At 53.8% G+C, this 17558-nt stretch overlaps 1 protein-coding gene across 7 annotated transcripts in view; it reads right to left on the minus strand.

The window, feature by feature from the left end:
* The window catches only part of DPP8 (dipeptidyl peptidase 8), a 53434-nt gene extending 35963 nt beyond the window's left edge, over nucleotides 1-17471 (minus strand). For 2 of the 7 annotated variants that reach the window (XR_014713207.1, XM_084640469.1), the window contains exons 1-2: nucleotides 8141-8330; nucleotides 814-876 (exon numbers count right to left, since the gene is read on the minus strand). The gene's annotated coding sequence lies outside the window, so the exon portion shown is untranslated. Of the gene's footprint in view, nucleotides 1-813; nucleotides 877-1886; nucleotides 1906-8140; nucleotides 8331-9833; nucleotides 9851-10708; nucleotides 10726-16501 lie in introns of those variants that run through there. The other 5 variants (XM_084640470.1, XM_084640473.1, XM_084640472.1 and 2 more) reach the window with 5 other exon arrangements.
* Between the last annotated feature and the right edge of the window lie 87 nt (nucleotides 17472-17558).

The raw sequence follows: 17558 nt of genomic DNA on the forward strand, positions 1-17558 counted from the left end.
AATACCTTGTCATCATTCAGGCCCAAACCTTTAAGCATGAGATGTGGGGATGGCATTAAGAACTTTGCAGATCAATGTATATTTTATATAAAGTTTTCTACTTTTGTTAAATAGGTGCTTACTCTCATTTTACGAAGGAGGTACAAAAACAATTCCTTGGTTCTTCTTTGTTAAATCTTGCATGATTACTTTTCTCTGTCATTATCCTGCATAGGTTACCTACCTTTATAGTATAAGCCTATATTACAACCAACAATGACTAAGGTTGTGCAGCAGTCAGGGGGAAAAGTTTCCAGATACTGTATATGGAGCCTTCCAACCGTGCACAGTTGACCAATGCAACCACATGACCTTATTAACATTGTCCTCCTCCTTGCAGTCACTTGATAAGTCTTCTTTCAAGTTAGATCGTAAGGGCAGAGATCAAGTCTACTCTTGTGTAGCGCAACCTGATGCTAACTGGGGCCTTTGTGCACTGCAATGCTGCTACTGCTAAATAACAATGATGCAAATATTACCATAACTGTTGACACTCAGGTTCAACATTCCCTCTACACAAGACAGTGCCGTGCCATTAAGTTCCAGTTGAGCAATGTGAACATCCAGCATGAAGCCCAAGTCTTGTTTTGTGTTTTTCTAGAGATCCATTTCAGAAATTAACAAATTGAGCTAATGTTCAGTTTGCCAGGATGGAGAGCCATCAGCATGGAAACTGAATTGCTTGTTCGCTCCTAGAGGAGGTCCCTTCAGTGCAGAGGAAAGGGGGAGGGGGGCACCATAGGAACGATGGTGTTGCCATTAAGCGTTACGTACCTCTTCTAGGGACAGAGAGGGCTCCAGCGTACAGGAGTGTCAGTCCAGCACTTTACACAGACACTGAAACAAAAATAAATAAAATACTTTCTTTTATAAAAAGAGTGCCATGTTGCTACAAATCCCAGTTATACCACAGAGCTACACAAGTCCAAGCTCCCATGCAACTATAATACACACACACACACACACACGTGTGTGCCTGACATACACAACAACATACAACAGGCGAGCTGAATAACAACTGGAGACCAGCCAAAGTTGCTGGGTGTGACCTGAACCCCAGCCCATTTTAATACAAACAGCTAAAATTCAGGGGCCTGGGGAGGGCGTGTTTGGAAAAAGTTCCAGTTTGGCCCCATCTTTGCAAAACAATCATATTATCGAGAGCTTATCATCCATAGATCTCAAAGCGCTTTACAAAGGAGGTTAGCATCATTATCCCCATTTTACAGATGGGGAAATTGAGGCACAGGGAGAGGAAACGACTTGCTGGGACTAAAACCCAAGTTTCCTAATTCTCAGTTTCCAGCCACTAGGCCTCTCCAAATAAATCTCTGCCCTATTTTTCCTTTGTCCAGGCCATTTACAAAGCATAAAACGGACAGCAGAAATAAAATGCCTCCTCCATCACAATCAAAGCACATTTGGAGAGTGTCCAAAATTTTACCCAGGTTAAAGCAATGCTTTGCTCATAACCTAAAAGAACTTAAGACATGCGTGGGCAAACTTTTGGCCCGAGGGCCACATCGGGGTTCTGAAACTGTATGGAGGGCTGGGTAGGGAAGGCTGTACCTCCCCAGACAGCCTGGCCCTTGCCCCCTATCTGCCCCCTCCCACTTTCCACCCCGACTGCCCCCCTCAGAACTCCCAACCCATCCACCCCCCCCGTCCCCTGATTGCCCCCTCCCGCCCCTAACCGCTCCCCAGGGATGCCATCCCCTATCCAACTCCCCCTGCTCCCCGTCCCCTGACAGCCCCACCCCATCCAACCGCCCCCTGCTCCCTGTCCCCTGACTGCTGCCCAGAACCCCCTGCCCCTTATCCAACCCCCCCGCTCCCCGCCCCCTTACCATGCCTCTCAGAGCGGCAGGAGCTTGCAGCCACAGCAGGAGAGGCGGGCCGGAGCACTGGTGGCGCAGCGAGCTGAGGGGGGACAGCAGGGGAGGGGCCGGGGGCTAGCTTTCCTGACCGGGAGCTCAAGGGCCGGGTAGGACCATCCCACGGGCCGTAGTTTGCCTACCTCTGACTTCAGAGGTCAGACCTCACACTTGCATCAGAAGCCTCTTGTATATTTTGCAGAGTCCAGCAAAATTATTCCTGGTTATTTCTACCCACCTACCTGGGTAGGTTTCCAAAATTCTGGTTTTCAACATACACATAAAAAGCAGCAGCAGCTTTTAACAGGCAGATAAGCATGAAAAATGTCTACCCACATAAAAAGCTGAAGTCAACGGGATTTTACATAGGTGCAGGGGTCTGCCCACTCACAGCTGAATTTGAATTACAAATGTCATCAGCCCCTTTCACTCAGTTGACACTCGTGGACGCCCCTCCCCACCCTCTTCACTCCCCTCCCAAATATATTTAGGACATCAAAATAACACTCTCTTAAGCCCGCTTAATGGCATAACTGCAGCCTACACAGAGGATGGAGAGGTAGTGAGGGATTAGATGCCCACATCTGTGTCTCCGCATTAACCACCACAGAACAATATCTTATGAATAACATCCTTTGGAGTGGCTTAGCTGTGCAAGTGTCAGGCAGGTCAGGTTTTAGAGCTTGCTGAACACCCATACATCTGCCCACACAGTCAATTAGGAAGACATATTTTCTTGTTACAGCTACGACTTCTATGCCATTCAAACGAATTAGAAGTCAAGAAAGGATGCTGCAATAGGAGAGGAAGCTGGAGTATGACCAGCCAAAAACAAACAGCTTTCAGGCTGTAAGAGTCAGGGGTCTGAGGCATGGCTGGCCCTGAAAGCTGCCTGGCAAAGGGTGGCAAAAGGGATCACTTCCTCTTTTGGAAAGGGAGGCAGTGTTGCTTAGAAGACAGAGCACTGGGCTGGGAGGCAGAAGATATGGGTTCTATTCCTGACTTTGATGCTGACCTGTTTGACTTGCCAAAGTCCACCTCTTTCCCCTCCTTGTGCCTCAGTTTCCCCACCTGTAAAATTTAATCAGACTGACCTCCTTTGTACAGCACTTTGAGACATATGGATGAGAAGGGCTGTATAAGAACTTGTTATTAATATTTCTTTGCTGATTCTTAATTAATGCCCTCTCCACCCTGATCTCTCAGTATATTAAGTGGAGGGTAGAGAAAGGCTATAGTAACTGCTTTGGGGGTTGTGAAGAATATGAGATACCTAAATGGAAGGCCTGAGATCCCCCCCCCCATACTTTAAATATCCCTAGTGTTAACCGGAGTGTGAGTGGGGTGAGGAAAGAAACCACTCAGGCCTGACTGGTCTCTCTGGAGGGTACTGACCCAGCTAGGAGGCTCTGTCCAAGCCCTGTTGCATTTTATTCTCATACTTTGAGCTGGGTATTCCCAACAGCCTTCCCCACCTAGCAGTGCTGTCTGCATAGCAGCTCCCTGTTCAAACATACCCTGCCAGAACGCCCCTACTGTCATGACCCATCTGGGGAAGGGTCCTGCATGTGAGTGGTAAGTCAGGGGAGAGAAGAAGTGGGTGCATGCATGTGGGGCACAAAGAGAGAGAGAGAGAAGCGAAACATCCTCCGGGTGGGGCACAGGTGCGCATGGGCAGGGAGACCATTCCTGCAGATAAGTCACTTGGCACTATAAAGAGTATGAGAGTCCAGCAGATAAGGCCCTCACGGGAAGAGCCCTTTAGAGGGAAAGTGGGGAGGAGAAGTTATTACAAAAGACTTTACGTAGGCAGAGAGTGAGGGAGAGCATGGGGGCTAGTGTGGGACCAGCAGCGGGGAGCAGGTGGGCACGTGTGGGGGGGGGTGGGGTGTATGGAGCCCTGCAAGGTCGGGGGGGACAAAGTGTGGGGGTTGTGGGATCTGGCAGGTGGGAAGGCACAGCAGGGATGCGTGCACACATGTAGCAGGGGGAGGAAGCACAGGGAGAGTCCAGAGGTGGTGGCAAGGAAGCCCAGCCATGGGTGTGTAGCCCCGCTGGAGAAGGAACACAGGAGCTCTGTGTGCGTGCAGATTTGCAAGGTTGTATATGTGGGGAGCACAAGGATTGTGTGTAGCCCTGAGGGGGGATGGGACAGAGGGGGGGTGTGGGAGGGGGAGCATTCTCAAGGTAAAGAGACGCATGTGTTGTGGAAAAGGGGAGCACTGTGTGTGTGTGTAGCCCTGCAGAGGGGGATACGGGGGGGGGGGGAGCGCTGTGTGCGTGTGTTGCCCTGCAGAGGGGGATACGTGGGGGGGGGAGCGCTGTGTGCGTGTGTCGCCCTGCAGAGGGGGATACGGGGGGGGGGAGCGCTGTGTGTGTGTGTCGCCCTGCAGAGGGGGATATGGGGGGGCAGCGCTGTATGTGTGTGTCGCCCTGCAGAGGGGGATACGGGGGGGGGGGGGAGCGCTGTGTGCGTGTGTCGCCCTGCAGAGAGGGATACGGGGGGGGGAGGGCTGTGTGCGTGTGTCGCCCTGCAGAGGGGGATACGGGGGGGGGAGCGCTGTGTGCGTGTGTCACCCTGCAGAGGGGGATACGGGGGGGGGAGCGCTGTGTGCGTGTGTCGCCCTGCAGGGGGGGTTATGGGGGGGGCAGCGCTGTGTGTGTCTGTGTAGCCCTGCAGAGGGGACTATGGGGGGGCAGCACTGTGTGTGTGCGCGTGTGTCGCCCTGCAGAGGGGGATACGGGGGGGGGAGCGCTGTGTGTGTGTGTCGCCCTGCAGAGGGGGATACGGGGGGGGGGGGAGCGCTGTGTGTGTGTGTCGCCCTGCAGAGGGGGATACGGGGGGGGGGGAGCGCTGTGTGTGTGTGTCGCCCTGCAGAGGGGGATACGGTGGGGGGGAGCGCTGTGTGTGTGTGTGTCGCCCTGCAGAGGGGGATACGGGGGGGGGGAGCGCTGTGTGTGTGTGTCGCCCTGCAGAGGGGGATACGGGGGGGGGGGGGAGCGCTGTGTGTGTCGCCCTGCAGAGGGGGATACGGGGGGGGGGGAGCGCTGTGTGTGTGTGTCGCCCTGCAGAGGGGGATACGGGGGGGGGGGAGCGCTGTGTGTGCGTGTGTCACCCTGCAGAGGGGGATACGGGGGGGGGGGAGCGCTGTGTGCGTGTGTCGCCCTGCAGAGGGGGATACGGGGGGGGGGAGCGCTGTGTGTGTGTGTGTCACCCTGCAGAGGGGGATACGGGGGGGGGGGGAGCGCTGTGTGTGTGTGTCGCCCTGCAGAGGGGGATACGGGGGGGGGGAGCGCTGTGTGTGTGTGTCACCCTGCAAAGGGGGATACGGGGGGGGAGCGCTGTGTGTGCGTGTGTCACCCTGCAAAGGGGGATACGGGGGGGGGGAGCGCTGTGTGTGTGTGTCACCCTGCAAAGGGGGATACGGGGGGGGGGGGAGCGCTGTGTGTGCGTGTGTCACCCTGCAAAGGGGGATACGGGGGGGGGGGGAGCGCTGTGTGCGTGTGTCGCCCTGCAGAGGGGGATACGGGGGGGGCAGCGCTGTGTGTGTGTGTGTCACCCTGCAGAGGGGGATACGGGGGGGGCAGCGCTGTGTGTGTGTGTGTGTCACCCTGCAGAGGGGGATATGGGGGGGGGAGCGCTGTGTGTGTGTGTCGCCCTGCAGAGGGGGATACGGGGGGGGGCAGCGCTGTGTGTGTGTGTGTGTCGCCCTGCAGAGGGGGATACGGGGGGGGGCAGCGCTGTGTGTGTGTGTGTGTGTCGCCCTGCAGAGGGGGATATGGGGGGGGGAGCGCTGTGTGTGTGTGTCGCCCTGCAGGGGGGGATATGGGGGGGGAGCGCTGTGTGTGTGTGTGTGTCGCCCTGCAGAGGGGGATATGGGGGGGGAGCGCTGTGTGTGTGTGTGTGTGTGTGTCGCCCTGCAGAGGGGGATATGGGGGGGCAGCGCTGTATGTGTGTGTCGCCCTGCAGAGGGGGATACGGGGGTGGGGGGGGAGCGCTGTGTGTGTGTGTAGCCCTGCAGAGGGGGATACGGGGGGGGGGAGCGCTGTGTGCGTGTGTCGCCCTGCAGAGGGGGATACGGGGGGGGGAGGGCTGTGTGCGTGTGTCGCCCTGCAGAGGGGGATACGGGGGGGGGAGGGCTGTGTGCGTGTGTCGCCCTGCAGAGGGGGATACGGGGGGGGGGAGCGCTGTGTGCGTGTGTCGCCCTGCAGAGGGGGATACGGGGGGGGAGCGCTGTGTGCGTGTGTCGCCCTGCAGGGGGGGTTATGGGGGGGGAGCGCTGTGTGTGTGTGTGTGTCGCCCTGCAGGGGGGGATATGGGGGGGCAGCGCTGTGTGTGTGTGTCGCCCTGCAGGGGGGGATATGGGGGGGGAGCGCTGTGTGTGTGTGTCGCCCTGCAGGGGGGGATATGGGGGGGGAGCGCTGTGTGTGTGTGTCGCCCTGCAGGGGGGGATATGGGGGGGGAGCGCTGTGTGTGTGTGTCGCCCTGCAGGGGGGGATATGGGGGGGGAGCGCTGTGTGTGTGTGTCGCCCTGCAGGGGGGGATATGGGGGGGAGCGCTGTGTGTGTGTGTGTGTGTGTCGCCCTGCAGAGGGGGATATGGGGGGGGAGCGCTGTGTGTGTGTGTGTCGCCCTGCAGGGGGGGATATGGGGGGGGAGCGCTGTGTGTGTGTGTCGCCCTGCAGAGGGGGATATGGGGGGGGAGCGCTGTGTGTGTGTGTGTGTGTGTGTGTCGCCCTGCAGAGGGGGATATGGGGGGGAGCGCTGTGTGCGTGTGTGTCGCCCTGCAGAGGGGGATATGGGGGGGGGAGCGCTGTGTGTGTGTGTCGCCCTGCAGAGGGGGATATGGGGGGGGGAGCGCTGTGTGTGTGTGTGTCGCCCTGCAGAGGGGGATACGGGGGGGGGGCAGCGCTGTGTGTGTGTGTCGCCCTGCAGAGGGGGATACGGGGGGGGGGGCAGCGCTGTGTGTGTGTGTGTGTCGCCCTGCAGGGGGGGATATGGGGGGGCAGCGCTGTGTGTGTGTGTGTGTCGCCCTGCAGAGGGGGATATGGGGGGGCAGCGCTGTGTGTGTGTGTCGCCCTGCAGGGGGGGATATGGGGGGGGAGCGCTGTGTGTGTGTGTGTGTGTGTGTCGCCCTGCAGGGGGGGATATGGGGGGGCAGCGCTGTGTGTGTGTGTCGCCCTGCAGGGGGGGATATGGGGGGGCAGCGCTGTGTGTGTGTGTCGCCCTGCAGGGGGGGATATGGGGGGGGGAGCGCTGTGTGTGTGTGTCGTCCTGCAGAGGGGGATATGGGGGGGGGAGCGCTGTGTGCGTGTGTCGCCCTGCAGAGGGGGATATGGGGGGGGAGCGCTGTGTGTGTGTGTGTGTCGCCCTGCAGAGGGGGATATGGGGGGGCAGCGCTGTGTGTGTGTGTGTGTCGCCCTGCAGGGGGGGATATGGGGGGGCAGCGCTGTGTGTGTGTGTGTGTGTCGCCCTGCAGAGGGGGATATGGGGGGGCAGCGCTGTGTGTGTGTGTCGCCCTGCAGGGGGGGATATGGGGGGGGGAGCGCTGTGTGCGTGTGTCGCCCTGCAGAGGGGGATATGGGGGGGCAGCGCTGTGTGTGTGTGTCGCCCTGCAGGGGGGGATATGGGGGGGGAGCGCTGTGTGCGTGTGTCGCCCTGCAGAGGGGGATATGGGGGGGGGAGCGCTGTGTGTGTGTGTGTGTCGCCCTGCAGAGGGGGATATGGGGGGGCAGCGCTGTGTGTGTGTGTCGCCCTGCAGGGGGGGATATGGGGGGGGGGAGCGCTGTGTGCGTGTGTCGCCCTGCAGGGGGGGATATGGGGGGGCAGCGCTGTGTGTGTGTGTCGCCCTGCAGGGGGGGATATGGGGGGGAGCGCTGTGTGTGTGTGTCGCCCTGCAGGGGGGGATATGGGGGGGGAGCGCTGTGTGTGTGTGTGTGTGTGTCGCCCTGCAGGGGGGGATATGGGGGGGGAGCGCTGTGTGTGTGTGTGTGTGTCGCCCTGCAGGGGGGGATATGGGGGGGGAGCGCTGTGTGTGTGTGTGTGTGTCGCCCTGCAGGGGGGGATATGGGGGGAGCCCCGGACCCGCGGGGGTGGGGGGGGAGTTGCAGTCCCCGGGGGGGGGGTTACGGGGATAGCCCCGAGGCCTTGCGGGAGGGGCAGCTGCAGCGCCGCGGGGGGGAGGGGGGTCCCGGCCCTGTCGCCACGGTGACAGGCCCGTTACTCACCGCGCGGGGGCGGCGGCGGCGGGCTGGCGGCTCCCGGCCGGCTGGCTCTGCCCGCGGGCCCGGCCGCCGCGGAGGGCCCGGATTAGGGCGGGCCGGGGCGGCGATCGCAGCCGGCGCTTCCGTTTCCTCGCGTCCCTTCGCTGCGGAGCCGCAGCCCGGCCCGCCGAGAGCCGCCCCAGCGCGGCCGAGCCGGGACACTGCCCCCGGCCGGGAGGGAGGAGGCGCTGCCGGCAGCGGGCCCGCCCCCCGGCGCCCGCGGCACCTCCCCAGCCCTGCCCGGCCGCCGCCCGCCGCGGGCGCAGGGCCCAGCCCCAGGAGCGGGCCCCGCGCGGGCCTCCCGCCGAGTGCGGGCTCCGGCCGCCGGGGCTGGGGCCACCCCCCGAGCCCGCCCCGGGCGCGAGCAGCCACGGCTGTTCCCCTCCCCCTGTCAGGAGGGGGAGCGGGTAAGGGGAGCGACTGGGGGGTGGGGGGGGCCCCCTTGTAGGGATAATCCAGGTGGGCCGTTTCCAGCCGTTGACAGGAACGTCTGAGGAACGGGGAGGGGGGGAAAATAAACAGGGGGAAAGAGTTTTACTGTGTGTCATGACCCAGCCGCTCCCAGTCCCTAGTCAAGCCGAAGTTAGTTGTATCCAGTTTGCAAATGAATTCCAATTCAGCACTCGCTCCTCGGAGTCTGGTTTTGAAGTTTTTTTGGTGAAGAATTGCCACGTTTAGGTCTGTCATCGCGTGACCGGAGAGATTGAAGTGTTCTCCGGCTGGTTTATGAATGTTATCATTCTTGCCGTCTGATTTGTGTCCATTGATTCTTTTACGTAGCGACTGTCCAGTTTGGCCAATGTGCATGGCAGAGGGGCATTGCTGGCCCACGATGGCATGTATCCCATGGGTGGATGTGCAGGTGAACGAGCCTCTGAAAGTGTGGCTGGTGTGATTCGGCCCTGTGATGGTGTCCCCTGAAACCTCTCCAGCGCATCATCAAGGATCTGCAACCTATCCTGAAGGACGACCCAGCACTCTCACAGATCGTGGGAGACAGGCCAGTCCTTGCCTACAGACAGCCCCCCAACCTGCAGCGAATACTCACCAGCAACCACACACCACAGAACCACTAACCCAGGAACTTATCCTTGCAACAAAGCCCACTGCCAACTGTGTCCACATATCTATTCAGGGGACACCATCATAGGACCTAATAACATCAGCCACACTATCAGAGGCTTGTTCACCTGCACATCTACCAATGTGATATATGCCATCATGTGCCAGCCATGCCCCTCTGCCATGTACATTGGTCAAACTGGACAGTCTCTACGTAAAAGAATAAATGGACACAAATCAGACGTCAAGAATTATAACATTCAAAAACCAGTCCGAGAACACTTCAGTCTCTCTGGTCACTCAATTACAGACCTAAAAGTTGCAATTCTTCACCAAAAAAACTTCAAGAACAAACTCCAAGGAGAGACTGCTGAATTGGAATTAATTTGCAAACTGGATACAATTAACTTAGGCTTGAATAGGGACTGGGAGTGGATGGGTCATGACACAAAGTAAAACTATTTCCCCATGTTTATTCCCCCCTCCCTGGCACTGTTCCTCAGACATTCTTGTCAACTGTTGGAAATGGCCCACCTTGATTATCACTACAAAAGGTTCCCCCCTCCCCTCTCCTGCTGGTAATAGCTCACCTTACCTGATCACTCTTGTTACAGTGTGTATGGTAACACCCATTGTTTCATGTTCTCTGTGGATATAAATCTCCCCACTGTATTTTCCACGGCATGCATCCGATGAAGTGAGCTGTAGCTCACGAAAGCTTATTCTCAAATAAATTGGTTAGTCTCTAAGGTGCCACAAGTACTCCTTTTCTTTTTGCGAATACAGACTAACACGGCTGCTACTCTGAAACTTGAGAAAGGGACAGATAATGAGACAAATATCATATTGCCGCTGTAATTCCATGGTACACCCACATCTTGAATACTGCATGCAGATGGGGTTGCCCCATTTCAAAAAAAGATACATTGGAATTGGAAAAGGGCAACAACGATTATGGGTATGATTAATCTCTCCTCATATGGAAGCCGTTCCAGGCTGCGACTTTTCAGCTTGGAAAAGAGACGACAATCTCTGAGGATAGGACAAGAAGCAATAGGCTTAAATTGCAGCAAGGGTGGTTCAGGTTGGACACTAGGAAAAACTTCCTGTCAGAGTGGTTAAGCACTGGAATAAATTGCCTAGGGAGGTTGTGGAATCTCTCCATCATGGGGAATTTTTTAAGAGCAGGTTGGACAAACACCTGTTAGGGATGATCTAGATAATACTTAGATTTGCCTTGAGTGCAGGGGACTGGACTAGGTGACCTCTCGAGGTCCCTTCCAGTTCTATGATTCTATGACTAAGGGGGGATATGATAGAGGTCTATAAAATCATGACTGGTGAGGAGAAAGTAAATAAGGAAGTGTTATTTACACCTTCTCATAACACAAGAACTAGGGGTAACCAAATGCAATTAATAGGCAGCAGGTTTAAAACAAAGAAAAGGAAGTATTTTTTCACACCACGTACCGTCAACCTGTGGAGCTCATTGCCAGGGGATGTTGTGAAGGCCAAAACTATAACAGTGTTCAAAAAAAGAACTCGATAAGTTCATGGAGGATAGGTCCATCAATGGCTATTAGCCAGGATGGGCAGGGATGGTGTCCTGTCCCTAGCCTCTGTTTGCCCGAAGTTAGGAATGGGTGACAGGGGATGAATCACTTGACCATGTCCAGTTCTGTTCATTTCCTCTGAAGCACCTGGCATTGGCCACTGTTGGAAGACAGGATATTGGGTTAGATGGACCTTTGGTCTGACCCAGTATGGCGGTTCTTATGGAGTCAATTCAAAAATATCTGGCGGTCTGGCTTTGGCCTGTAGCCCACCTACTGACTACCCCCGCCTTACGGTATCTTTGGGGACCAATGGGTTCCTGTAGGATTGTGTAGTAGCCCCTGTAGGAAGGTTACTGCCACTACCACTCCAGCAACTACAAACAGGGGCATTAGTTAGGGAAGGGGCGTAGTACGCTGGAGCTTGTAAACAACTTGGGAACAGCACAGCCCCCGGGGTAGTTAGTCAAACTAGGTTTTCCAGAAACTTCACCAAAGGAAGAGCTTTTGGTATAAAAAGATGAGCTTGAGCTGACACAGGGTGTTCATTTTCATCCAGCCAACAGCAGGATTGTCCCACGGGGTTCCCCAGATCTTGCAGACGGTTGAAAAGTCTTTGGCTTAATAGGGCCCCATAAGACTGATAGGTGACCGCTGGTAAGCTTTTAGCAGGCATATAGGAACAATTATTGTCTTTAAAATAAATGTACTTTGCTGAGAAAGAGCTTGTAGGCAACCATAAAAAGAGCACGTCCAGATGCTGGTCTGTCAGCAGACTGGCTTGCTGGGGGATACTCAGTGTAAGACAGGGAGCTGAGCAGACTTCAACCCCCCATTCAGAAGGGAGTGAGGCAAAGGTCCTGGTTCAGAGACAGGTGACAGCTGGAGACCGGATGAGGCATTCCTGGAGCAGCCCACAGGGAGGAGACGGAGGTGCAGTTACCCTGAAACTGTGACACTCACCATCTACTTTGCTCCACAGCTTTCAGAATTTTGTGGGGCCTTTTCCCCACCCCCTCCTCCTAATTGATGGGGAATTTCACTGCTTAATCAACAATGGCTTTAAGAATCTGCTTAGTTTCCATCCCTCCCAGCTGTCCCATGCAAACATCAACTATTTTTAGTCCTACTAAACTTGTACCTTAGGAGTTAAATGGTGCATATTTGGGAGCTGTAAAAAAAAAAAAAAAAGTCCATTCCTAATCATATGATTTGATGCCAAATAAGACTACAAATCTCAACCCATACTGAACTGTGGAGCTGCTACCAATATCCTTCTATTTAATGAATTAATGAGATCAGATATGCTAAATTCCTAAGCCAAGGTCAAAAGAAAACATTACATGTGGTACACCTCAACTCAAGAGCCTTGGTCCCATCTGCTGTTGATTTTTGCACCCTTTGCATTGTCAGTAAACAACAGAAACGTAACATTTGACCCTACTACAATATAGCTATTTTTCTTTGAACAGGATTAAACAAAGAGAGAAAGAATTAAAGTAAACCCAAATTGTGCTATTATTCCATGACTTCCATGCACTCTCCCGTCTCGGAGCACTGGGAGAGGCTGATCATGTCACACATAAAGGATGTCAACACAATGTTGTATATGCTGGCAGTGTTTAGAGCAAGTCACACAGGGCACTTGCCTCACTGTGTTTAATTTTAAACTGAGGTGTGTTTCCTTTCATGCTGGTGTTTCTTTGAATAGCTGATGGGATTGTAAAGCAGACTGGGGAACCTAGAAGTCTAATCTAACTGTCACCAGCCACCAAATAGTTTGCTTTCAGGACATCCCAGAATTAAAATGTTCTGCAGTCCATTAGGTCCCTGTCTTGCACATGGATCTGTGCAGGTGCACCGCACATACCTGCAAGGATTCACATCATGTCAACTGGGGTCTATACAGGCACAGGTATACACCTGTGCGGATCTCACTGCAAGATTGGAGCCTTCATTTGTATGATGAATAGATCTGGAAATGGCCCAAGAGAAATTCAACTGACAGAGAAATTATTCTCATAAAAAAAAAAAAAAAAAAAGAAGTTAACTTCAGGGTTAAAAACACGTCTGTTTTCAGACACACGGAGATTGTCCGTTGGGTGGAAACCAGAATCACTATTCACCATGACAGCTCTGTAGAAATAGTAACAAATGTATGCATTGTGAGCCCAGTCCAAAGCCTCTTGAGCCTTTCCATTGACTTCAATGGGTACTTGTGACATACCAGGGTGCAACTGAGACCAGTGAGGGGCAGTATCACCCCTGCCCTACAACACCTTGCTGAAGTAGCTCCCACCTGGGCCACTCACAAACAGCCTTCCAGCATGCAAGCCCCATGTTGAGCGTCTGTGTGTAACAACAGCCTGACAACCACACTTGAGTTACACTCTGGCTCTCATCAGCCTTGGTTATACTGGAAGGTGAACCCAATACACTCCCAGTCCTGGATTCCCCCCCAGAAATGTATGCCTTGTATGCCCAGCCCTCCGCTGAACAGTCCAAATATATGACATCTGTTACTCCTTTAAGGGAATAATATACACCAGCTTACCACCCTAATGGAGTTACTCAGACACTTTAATTTAAAACACACCAGATTAGATAAAACAAGTTTATTAACGACAAAGGTTTTGAGTACAAGTAATGAGGCATAAAAGTCAGAAATGGTTACAATAAAGATAAAAATGCTTTCCAGCACCTACCTTAACAAAACTACATTAGATTCAAAGCAGCATCTCACCACATGCTTACAACAGCATTACTGACCGAACGTTCAGGTCAGGACCCCTCCCCCAGAGTCCAACAGCTGATTCTTTGGTCTTCTCAGGTGTGGAGAGTGATATGGGCAGGGGGAGTGTCAAGGTTCCTCCCCCACTCTGAACTCTAGGGTACAGATGTGGGGACCTGCATGAAAAACCTCCTAAGCTTATCTTTACCAGCTTAGGTCAAAACTTCCCCAAGGTACAAAATATTCCACCCTTTGTCCTTGGACTGGCCGCTACCACCACCAAACTAATATTGGTTACTGGGGAAGAGCTGTTTGGACACGTCCTTCCCCCCAAAATACTTCCCAAAACCTTGCACCCCACTTCCTGGACAAGGTTTGGTAAAAAGCCTCACCAATTTGCCTAGGTGACTACAGACCCAGACCCTTGGATCTTAAGAACAATGAACAATCCTCCCAACACTTGCACCCCCCCTTTCCTGGGAAATGTTGGATAAAAAGCCTCACCAATTTGCATAGGTGACCACAGACCCAAACCCTTGGATCTGAGAACAATGAAAAAGCATTCAGTTTTTTACAAGAAGACTTTTAATAAAAATAGAAGTAAATAGAAATAAAGAAATCCCCCCTGTAAAATCAGGATGGTAGATATCTTACAGGGTAATTAGATTCAAAAACATAGAGAACCCCTCTAGGCAAAACCTTAAGTTACAAAAAAGATACACAGACAGAAATAGTTATTCTATTCAGCACAATTCTTTTCTCAGCCATTTAAAGAAATCATAATCTAACACATACCTAGCTAGATTACTTACTAAAAGTTCTAAGACTCCATTCCTGGTCTATCCCCGGTAAAGACCAGCATATAGACAGACACAGACCCTTTGTTTCTCTCCCTCCTCCCAGCTTTTGAAAGTATCTTGTCTCCTCATTGGTCATTTTGGTCAGGTGCCAGCGAGGTTACCTTTAGCTTCTTAACCCTTTACAGGTGAGAGGAGCTTTCCCCTGGCCAGGAGGGATTTCAAAGGGGTTTACCCTTCCCTTTATATTTATGACAGGGAGAGAGAGAGGGGTCTTGGGCTGTTTGCCCCTCCTTTTTATAGTTTCAGTCCCAGTCTGAAAAGCATTTCCAGCTGAGAAGCAAGAGACAGGGAGTCTGGTGAAGGAAGGAGACCTCATGCTGTTTCTTCACTAAGATGCAGATTTCTTTGTCTCTGGGATCAAGGAAATCTGAGGGTCCTTGTTGTCCTGACAATCTTTTCAATGATTTATCATTGGGAAGCAACTGTCAGCATTCAGGGATGCTAGCCTCAGCTGTCTTCAAGCCAGTGGACAGCCTGTGTCCCAGGGGGAAACACTGATCATCTCAGCTAACAGTGGGTGGCCTTCTCTAGCTAGGAAGGACAAAGATCCAACCCACAGCACTGTCTGAAACTCAGGAGGACATGGTGTTTGTGCCCTCAAGACACTGCTGAGCCTCAGAGGATTCAGACTCCTCAGTCAGGATCTGTATAATTTTATCCACAAAGTGGCACTAACGTACTTCACCGGGAGGAAAATTAACTCCACAGCTATGTGGCTGCCACCAGGTTTAACCAGGCTATCAACTCCCTGGAGTGGCTCCTCTAAGGGCTGCTGCAGGGAAGATGGAGAAGTCTCTCTCCACCTCCAGCATAGCGACAGCTTCAGAAAGGCCAAATGTGGCAACTCGGTCTCAAGTGACAGCACTCAAACTGCATTCCTCCCCCTTCATCCACCACTCTACATCCCTAGACAGAGGTGACCTATCCAGGTGAAACAAGGGGAGAGGTCAGGCAGGAACCATTGTACTGATGGGCAAGGACATAAATATCACAATGAAGAGAATGGCCTTTAACGGAGCAGCATGTTGGTCCAAGATGAGTAGGGAACTCTCTACCACCCTGTTCCAGGCACGGTCATGGAATCATAGAAATGGAAGGGACCTCGAGAGGTCATCTAGTTCAGTCCCCTGCACTCATGGCAGGACTAATTATCTAGACCATTCCTGACAGGTGTGCGTCTAACCTGCTCTTAAAAATCTCCCACGATGGAGATTCCACAACCTCCCTAGGCAATTTATTCCAGTGCTTAACCACCCCGACAGGAAGTTTTTCCTAATGTCCAACCTAAACCGCTCTTGCTGCGATTTAAGTCTATTGCTTCTTGTCCTATCCTCAGAGGTTAAGAAAAACAATTTTTCTTCCTCCTCCTTGTAACAACCTTTTACATACTTGAAAACTGTTATGTCCCCTCTCAGTCTTCTCTTTTCCAGACTAAAGAAACCCAATTTTTTCAGTCTTTTCCCACATAGGTCATGTTTTCTGGACCTTTAATCATTTTTATTGCTCTTCTCTGGACTCTTTCTAATTTGTCCACATTCTTCCTGAAATGTGGCGCCCAGAATTGGACACAATACTCCAGCTGAAACCTAATCAGAGCAGAGTAGAGCAGAAGAATTACTTCCTTGTCTTGCTTACAACACTCCTGCTAATACAAAAAAAGCAAACAACATTCTGGAATGTAACAGTGTTACACAGTTGACTGATATTTAACTTGTGGCTCACTATGACCCCCAGATCCCGCTCTGCAGTACTCCTACCTAGGCAGTCATTTCCCATTTTGTGTGTGTGCGCAACTGATTGTTCCTTCCTAAATGAAGTACTTTGCATTTGTCCTTATTGAATTTCCTCCTATTTACATCAGACCATTTCTCCAGTTTGTCCAGATCATTTTGAATTTTAATCCTATCCTCCAAAGCACTTGCAACCCCTCCCAGCTTGGTATCATCCGCAAACTTTATAAGTATACTCTGTGCCATTAGTCTAAATCGTTAATGAAGCTATTGAACAGACCCAGAACTGATCTCTGCGGCACCCCACTCCCTTTATGCCCTTCCAGCCTGACTGTGAACCACTGATAACTGCTCTCAGGGAATGGTTTTCCAACCAGTTATGCACTCACCTTATAGTAGCTCCATCTAGGTTGCATTTCCCTAGTTTGCTTCTGAGCAGGTCATGCAAGACAGTACCAAAAGCTTTACTGTCAAAAGCTGTCACCAAAGCCAGAAAGGGGAACCAAAAATCACGTGGTATAGTCCCATGGTGGCCACATAGTGCCGAGCGGGGCCAGAATGGCGCTCTGCACAGACACCCAGCACCACTGGCCTCAGCCACTTCAGAACCAGAGCAGCCAGAAACCTCATCAATCCAATTAGCCTCCTCCCGGGGCACCAGTGCCATCAATGCAACAGATGTGGTGCACCCCTTGTCCCTGCTTCACTAAACACCGGCGCAGTCCATAGCTCCCACGCATCGGTGCTGCAATCCCTAGCCTGGCTGCACCAAGCCCTACTGCACTGCCTAGCCCCGCTGCACCATGCACCGGTGCTACCCATGACCCCGCTGCACCATGCACCGGTGCATTGCCTAACCTGCGGCACCATGCACCGGTGCTACCCAGGGCCCGGCTGCACCACGCACGGCCTAGCCTAGCTGCACCACGCACCGCCTAGCCTAGCTGCACCACGCACCGGTGCTACCCAGGGCCCCGCTGCACCACGCACGGCCTAGCCTAGCTGCACCATGCACCAGTGCTACCCAGGGCCCCGCTGCACCACGCACGGCCTAGCCTAGCTGCACCATGCACCAGTGCTACCCATGACCCCGCTGCACCATGCACCGGTGCATTGCCTAACCTGCGGCACCATGCACCGGTGCTACCCAGGGCCCGGCTGCACCACGCACGGCCTAGCCTAGCTGCACCACGCACCGCCTAGCCTAGCTGCACCACGCACCGGTGCTACCCAGGGCCCCGCTGCACCACGCACGGCCTAGCCTAGCTGCACCATGCACCAGTGCTACCCATGGCCCCGCTGCACCATGCACCGGTGCATTGCCTAACCTGCGGCACCATGCACCGGTGCTACCCAGGGCCCCGCTGCACCACGCACGGCCTGCCCTCGCCTAGCTGCACCATGCACCGGTGCTACCCAGGGTCCAGCCGCAGCCTACGCAGCCCA

Source organism: Lepidochelys olivacea (assembly GCF_965140295.1).
Source record: "Lepidochelys olivacea isolate rLepOli2 genome assembly, chromosome: 10".
In the NCBI taxonomy this organism is placed as follows: Eukaryota; Metazoa; Chordata; order Testudines; family Cheloniidae; genus Lepidochelys; species Lepidochelys olivacea.